The following is an 8,677-nucleotide window of genomic DNA, read 5'->3' as shown; positions in this document are numbered from 1 at the left end:
TTGAGGTTGTCCTATTTCAGTTGGCACCACATGTAATTGGCGCAGCCGACATTGCGATTGCGACATTGATTGCATCATCAATCATTTTAGGAGCGTCAGTGACCCAGCGGCAACAGCAGGAACGGTTGGATAGACGGCCCGAGGTATTCCCTTCAGCGCGCTGATGGCTGACAGCAAACAACTGCTGGTCGTACATGCTCGAACTGTGCACGCCAGTTGCAAAATTTCCGTCTGTTTGACAAATGCCGGTCCCTCAACCGAACTACAGTGTACGAGGGCGTGCTGAGGTGGTGTCGACCCGATCCACTTCCAGATACCAACGCGATCTCGTCATCGTAGATACAAAGACGGTAACGAAGAAGGAGAATAAGAGAAATTGTAGGAGATGGGAAGCATATCATTGAGCCTGAGGAGGGAGCACAAGCGACTAGTACACAAAGAGACACTCGTCCGGTTGTATACTTTTTGTGTACTAGTCTCTTGTGCTCCCTCCTCAGGCTTGAAGTCTCAAATGTTCGCCAGCTTGCTTGCACGCTTATATTTTGTTCAACAGAAATTGCAGGTCTGTAACGCGTAGCGTTCATTTTTGCTCGGGTTATCGACAGAGCCATGTCTACTGCCAGCATGAAATTTTCAAAGATTGACCCTAGGGCTGTCGTGAAGCTCCTGTTCATGGAGAAGAAAGCTCCAAGGGAAATATATGAGTGCATTAAGTGACGAGTTCTCATAACATACTCAACCGTGAAGAAGTGGGTGTGCGAACTTTCAGCGTTTCACTTCACTTTACTTATTTACTCCCCTTTCCTAACTTCATTTCACCTCCACGTAATTCTCATCACATAAGTTCAACTCATGATATATATAACATCATGATATATACAAGAGATATCATGCTGTTGGTGCTCTTGACAACCCAGAGGTGTATGAGGTGAGTCAGCAAACGAGGATCGGAGGTAACCCCGTGCACGCGGGAGTGTGATCACACAGAGAGTTCAGCCAGACGGGAAGCCGAGACGAGGATGAGTGAGCAAACAGCGAACTGAGCAGCGAGTGAGTGAACAGAGAGCTGAGTGGAGATGAGTGAGCAAAACTAAGAGATTAGTGAACATGAGTCAGCAAAACTAGGAGCTGAGTGGGGAGTGAGTGAGCATGAGTGAGTAAGCGGAGAGCTGAGTATGGGAGTGAGCAAACGGACAACTCAGCATGGAGTGAGCAAGCGCAGAGCTGAGCCCGGAATGAGTGAGCATAAGTGAGCGGCAGTCACGAGTGTCGACCTCAGAGCGATACTGAGCGAGGCCCTCTCGCTCCTCCTGTTAGGGAGTGACGTCGCGCAGATCTCGCTGTCGCCGGAGCCTCCGCAGCTGCCAGCGCTGATGCTTAAAATTTGTTTATTTAATATCTAACCACTTCTAGGACGAAACCGTTGTAGTGGTATCTGTTTCACAAATGGTTTCCTTGAATGCAGCCGTCCCTTTTAGAGGTATTGTCTCAGTGCTATTGTCTTAGAGCTATTGTCTCGAGAGGAACTCCTCCTTCCCGCAGGAAATGAGACGATTCCGCCAGCACAGGTCTTCCATGGACTCTGTTCTTTACTTCATTACGTCGGCGGAAGAAGCAAAGGCGCGCAAGAAGACAGTGGTGGCTGCATTTACGGCACCCTGCCCCTTACTGCCCCCACGACACCGTGAGCCACGCCTCCTTTCTGCATCCAAGCCGGCCTACCCTACAGAGCACTCTCACGGATTATGAACTTCCTCCATGGCAGGCAACTATTTGTTCGCACCCTTGAAGGGGATACGGAGCACGTCTCGATGACCCATGGAGTCCCGCAGGGGAGTGTGTTGAGTTCAATTCTGTTTAAGCCATGGTGGGTCTTTGGGGCTGCATTGGAAAGAAACTGTCTATTTCGATCTACGTGGATGACATCTGCATTTGGACCAGTAGCGAATCCCGTCCGGCCATCCAGCGGCGCCTACAACACACTTTGAACGCTGTTGAACACTATCTCGCAAAAGCCGGCATAGACATCTCGACTGAAAAGTCCGTTGTACTCCCGTTTACGAGAAGGAACATGCATCCCTTCCCTCTTTCAGTTGCTGGTGCACAGCTGACACATGTATCTTTTCATCGCTTCCTCGGCGTCACTGTACGCCAGGCTGTCTTGGGTGAAACACATAGCGAGCTGGAAAGCCCACCCTCAGCCCTGTGGTCATTGAAATTCAGGAAGTCTATAAGAAAGCAAGCGCACAGGGCCACTCTATCGTCTTCCAGTGTATACCGGGTCATGTGGGTATCAGTGGAAACGAGGACGCAGATCGAACAACCGCAGGCGCGCATTAATGCATCCGGCGTGTCCCCATCATCTTGTCTCAGGGGATCACCGTTACCTCGTCACAAGCGTCGCCGGCTCCAAGATGCACTCTCAATGGCAACATGGCATCATCACGCACTCTGCTTTATTCCCTTCACCCCACATTGCCCCTTACTCTCCCCCACCGAATGCAACGTCCCTATACCACAGTCTTCCATCGCACGAGACATAATGTGGCTTTTACACCGGCTTTCAAACATCTCCTCGGTGTCTTCGCATCCAGCCTCTGTTCCACGTGTGGTGTGCGCGGTGATGTCCATCACATCCTCTTGGTCTTCGGACAGTACGATCGCGAGCGCGCCCTCGTGGAAACTGCTCTGCGACACGTCGATCAACGCCAGTTCAGCTTAGCCAAAATTCTAGGGCCATGGTAGGACCCCTCACATCAGATGCAAGGCCTACGAGTTGTTGCTGAGCTCCTCTCCAGCAATCGACTAATGGACGAACTCTAATAGGACACTTTTCCGTCAACATCCCTTTCTCATCCATTCCGCAAGAGCAATGGGGCAGTTTACCGCCATACCGGCGGTGAATCACCCGCCACATCATCGTCCCATTGGTGTGTGCGTGTGCGTGTGCGTGTGTGTGCGTGTGCGTGTGTGTGTGCGTGTGCGTGTGCGTGTGCGTGTGTGTGTGTGTGTGTGTGTGTGTGTGTGTGTAAGCTGCCTTTCAAATCGGGTTCTGAAGTTATGAAAACCGATCCGTAAAAAATTGCGTAATCTTTCACAAACGATTATGACAATCTTCAGGTGCACTGGAAATTATCTCCTATTTACACACACTATTGTTGCTTTTGCTTCCACAATGAAGTTGGAAAAAGAAATGGGAAAAATCACAGAAAAAGAGCTAGCTGACATTGCTGACAATGGATGGTTTCGGGTTTGATACGTTCATTTCACTTCAAAAAATTTCAATACGATGGTCTTTGTACATGACTGTTCCGGTGCTATTTTTTAGTTTGTTACTATTTGGCTTAGTGTGAGAATTAATATGAGCCCATCCTAATCCTCCTAAACTCCTAAGTGCTCACATGCGAAAATTCTGCCTCATATGGACAGAGACAGCAGTACGCCGTGCAAGAACAAAATCTCCTCAAATCTAACAAAACTGCCTCAAATTTGCCTCAAACCAAAACAGTGCCTAACAATCTGGTTTTATTCCTAATTAATTACTAATCTTTTTGGAAGGGTTCCTTCTGTGAGGTGATCAAGGGCCCGGGGGCCACGGAATAGGTCATTGCGGGCCACATGAGGCCCGCGTGCCGTGTGTTTCAGACCCCTGCCTTCGACTAACTCACACCGCGCTGTTATAGGGCCCGCTCGCTGTTATAGATTTATAACATGGTGCAGCTATGCGTGGACAGCATTTATCCTTTTTTTTTTCTTATCAGGGAATTGCCAAGTAACGAAGTTGCTTTAATGCGAGTAAGTATAGCAGCAACTAGTTTCAAAAAGAGTAACTGTAATCGTAACTCAGTTACTATTTTTGCAGACTAAATGTAACTGTAACTTAGTTACATTTTTTGAGTAACTTACCCATGACTTCTCTGAATCATAAAAGCGGTACAAGTCAAGGTTCCCGACAGGCGGAATTGGAGCGCTTGGAAGCGATAGTGTACTGCGTTGACTTCGGCTCAAGGTTCTGCTAGCAGTTAGGTCCCTCGTAAAAATTCTAAGACTTCGCTAGCCCTTATTAAGTGGTCAGAAAACCAGGTAAGCTTGGCTTCCCTCAAGCATGAATAGAATAACTGGACGATGGAAACGACAAATTTCTCTACGGCAATGGCATGATAGCCAACCTGGGCCTAAATGGACTGGCCTGAGCCTAAAGGTTGGGACTTTCATGATGTTAACTCTGTTAATGAGTTGATGCTTTGACCGGTAACTTGCAACACTAGCGCTGACAGATCTGAAACAGCCGGAGAATGTTGATGGCCGTTGCTAAGTGATCCAGCGTGTTTGAAAGCGTTGTGAGGAAACTGGTGGAGTAACCGTCGACGGCGAAGGCTGCTCTGTATAGATTTTTTGCTCCATGCTCTCGAACACGCTATGCTCTGTAACGCCAAAACGTTACATGAACTTTCTTAGGTGTCAGCTGCGTAAATGATCGGGAAGATGTAAACTCTACATAGAAAAGGAAAGAAAAAGAACAGTGCAAGTACGTTTCGCCACAAATTTTTATCTTATTTTTTATGTTTTGTCCTTTCTGTTTTTTTTTTTTTACCCCAGTATTGTATGATAGATGCGCCTTCTTACTGTGTGCTATCTAAAACTGGGACAAACTGATTGGAATCATTGCAAAAGGAGATGCTTCCCGTGCAGTAGAGGGAAATGTGTGGAAGGGGATGGCAATCGTAAAAAACGATACTTCCATCCATAACTCCGAACATTTATGACTCGTCGGACACCAGGACTCGGAAGTTCATCGCAAAACTTTTCTGGAGCTATAACTCTATACCGCTGTTGAGTGTGACAAAGTGAGCTGGTTGCATTTTGACATATCGCCGGGCATGCTGCGTCCTAATAGAGAACAAGCGGAAATCCCAAGAGGAGGCGAGGAGCGACTGTGGAGATCATGTTTTTAGGCCTTCGGTGGAAATGTGTGTATTTTCCGTATCCCGTATATACAGTCCAACTTTACACATACAGTCCCAGATTTGCGCGGGGTGTGTATGTCCTATAAAGTGGATCGCGTACAACAATTGTCTTTCTGAGTATTTGAAATTCGAATTAGCTAAAACTCTGAGTAGGGTTTCTGAGAAAGGGGGGATATGCATATTTCTGATTTTCTGACATTTATTTTTAAAGAAGTTTGGTGGGTGACAGTTCTTATTATGTATATTAAGATATTTATTCTAAAAATCAGTGCCTGATTTCGGGTATTTATTCCTATTTTTTATCTATTCAAATGCCTATAACAGACATTGCATATGGGGGCATTGCATACACTGCATAACAACAAGTGTTTGAATTTTCGTTTTTCTTCGTTTCATCTGCGGGGCGAGGTTCACTTTCTTTGCACGTTAAGCTATTAAAATACGTTCTGCTGACAGGAACACGCCCAAATCTCTCTCACACACGCACAAAATACATAAAAGAGAAAACAAAAAGCAACAGTCAATGTGGTCATTATAAACCCTCACAATTCTGAACGAAATCACTGTGCGCCACAGAGAAAACAACGATATGCTCACGAAGTGAATTCCAATCACGGAATTCAGTTTGTAAATGTGAGTTATAAAAATACTCAGTGGCATCAAATTCAATTTAGAGCTTAAAGGCGTGACCAACACGAGCTGAAGAGTGACGTGCTAATTGCAAATATTGTACCTCGGGAACCAACGGGCACTAACTTTCCGAAACTGGAGGTGTTCATGAATGATAGTGTTCAACGTTCCCACAGATGGGTCAGTCTTTCGAGCCAGTTCGAGACATGTTATCCGTCGGTCCTTGAGGATCAGGCGCTCCACAAGTTGGATGTTCTCAGGAACTCTGACACTGGGCTCTGAGCCACCCCGGCCGGGAGCGTCCTGCACTGCTGTACGGCCGTCTCGGAACCATTTGCACCACTCAAATGCTTTGCTGCGGCTAAGTGCATCGTGGCCATACTGAGCCTGAAGTCTTCTGTGAATTTCAGATGACTTTACGCCTTGATTCATGAAATTCGCTGTTCGATGTGCACGTTCACCTCGTTGTCGGCCATCTTGTCCAGCACGCGCCTCTTGTTTTGCACAAACTTTGGACCACCACGTGGTGAACACGGAGGCCTGTCTGGTGTGAAAATGACTAAAAAGAAGTAGCGCGAGCCATTTGTACACTAAGGAGACAAAGTCCCGGTTTGATTTATAATCTAAATGATAACTTAAATTTATACTTATAATTTAAATAATAAAACTGATAATTTAAAAAAAAATGCGTGAAAAGTGAGGTAGAGTGACGGAAGTGTGAGGCCCTCGTCAGGGGGTGCACATCCCGTCCAGTACCCTACCTCCATCCATGACTTCACCAACCGATGTTGATGGTTAAGTTGAGGCTCGGAGACAGCACAGTTGAATACTGCCGGTTGCTGTGTGCACAGTTCTTCATGAAGATGGTCCAGCAGCCACATGCAGGAATAGCATGCTGTCATCCAGGTGCAGACAGAGTGCTTTGTGTTTAACTTGTACTGTGTGTTGAGCGTTCTAAAGGGACATGAATCGATTTTTATCGTTTTTGTTTCAAAAAAGACACAATCGAAGTTTTGCGTTCGGCGTGCGAACGATTTTTTCACGAGAGAATTTAAACGAGGCACCGAAGTTATACAAAGCAGATACACCCTGCGACGCGCCACGGCGTCGTGCGGAGAAACTTGACGTCACAGTTGTGCCTGATTGCTCCATTGACGGGGTCGCTGCTCACCGCGTGGTATGCCCATGATTGTTTTATGTTCCTTTTGTGAGCGGTGTGCAAACCTAGCGCAAAGAGACATCTAGGTAAAAGTAATTTAATTAACCCAGGACACCTGGGACCACGCGTTTAGTAGTGAAGAAACGAGAGGAAGGAGGAACGTGGAGGAAAGGTCCGGAGACGATTTCAACCGTGCGTGGTTAGAAAACGGTGCATTGGTGTACGAGTTCTTCGACAGGAAGAACTGTTTTGAGAATGAAGAAAAAGGTTCTGGGATGATTGGGAAATTCTATACCCCTTTAAGCCCCGTCCTAACTAGTTGACGTTGGAGCACGTTCCTCAACTTCAAATGAGAGATTTTTGTCTAGTTCAATTGATTAAAAGTACACACTAACTTGGTTGCTGATAGCTGTTATATTTTAGTACGGGTTGCGGCAGCCGGGCATGATATTCGTACGGCGAAATGGGCTTTTACGCAGGGAACGGTAACGTTAATGGTAACGGAAACAGCTACCGAAATTAAAGATGGTAACGATACCAGAAACGGGAGCGCATACCACGGTGCTCTATTACCGGAAACAGAAACGGAAACGAAAATGATCTTCCGGTATTGAATTCGGGTAATGGCTGCTCCTGTTGTGCAATGACACGAGTGACTTTTCATTTTATTTTTGTATTTTTTATTTATCTATTCCTAATAATACATGCTCTGAATACCACACAAGACTATGGGAAGCACAATATGGGATCTTCACAATGAATCCGTCGCCTACTCGTCCCAGCTCGCATACGTAACTCACGACGTCAACACATATGACCTACAGAACAGATTCCACGACACAGCATATAGATGCGAGCCTGCTTTTTTTTTTTTTTTTCATTTCACCCTGGCTATGGCAGTATTGTTACTACTGAGAGATGTAGTCTTTGTCACCATTCAATCCATGCAACCACTGAAATCTTGTGGCTTTGATGGTATATCGCCACTATTCCTGAAGCGCTTTGCCAATTTGTTAGCAGAACCCCTTTCGGTACTTTTCAACGAACTTTTTAGACGGCATTTTCGCACAATTAGTCAAAACTATAGCATGATCTTTGCTATAACAAAGATCATACCGTTTCATAAAGGGCGTGTTAAGTCAGATGCCTCCACTTTCCGACCTATTTCCTTGTTATCATCAATCAGCAAAGTATTGGAGAAAATACTGTTGGTACGTCCAGAAGGGTTTTTTGAGTGTAAGCAGCTTTTTACAAAATCTCAGTACAGCTTTCGCAGAGGTAAGTCGACTACTCTTGCGCTCGTTCACACGACGGAGAAAATCAGATTAAATATAGTAACCATGGGAATCTTTCTTGATTTAACCAAAGCGTATGATTTGATTAATCATAATATTCTTCTCCAAAATCTACACAGCTATGGAATCATTTTTCACAACGGGGAACAGTATGTGTGTCTTGATGGTAAAGATTCCTCGCGCAAACCACTGCATTGCGGTGCACCCCAAGGCTCACTTCTGGGCCCTTTCCTTCTTCTGGTTTACGTCAACGACTTCCCTGATCATCTCTCCAGCACCTGTTTTTTGTATGCAGAAGATACCAATATTTTTGTCGAGGCGGAAGACATCCATACTCTTTTTTATCATCTTATCTCAGACAGATATTTCTTTTTCATAAGGAAAATGGAAACGGTAACGAAAATATGCCTGTTACCCCTCCCTACTTTTACCATGTAGTGGGTAATGCAATTACATATGGAAGGACAAACAAAACATAAGCATCTCAACTCCCAATTACAGTATACAGTATTTATTATATTGTATTACTGTACTATATCAGTTACAGTATTATATTACTGTATACAGTACACATATATGTATACTTCAATTTAATTATGGCAGTGGCATTGATAGTATCTCTGACC

Source organism: Ornithodoros turicata, chromosome 2 (assembly GCF_037126465.1).
Source record: "Ornithodoros turicata isolate Travis chromosome 2, ASM3712646v1, whole genome shotgun sequence".
NCBI classification, from domain to species: Eukaryota; Metazoa; Arthropoda; class Arachnida; order Ixodida; family Argasidae; genus Ornithodoros; species Ornithodoros turicata.
Note: the sequence above shows the minus strand (reverse complement) of the source record.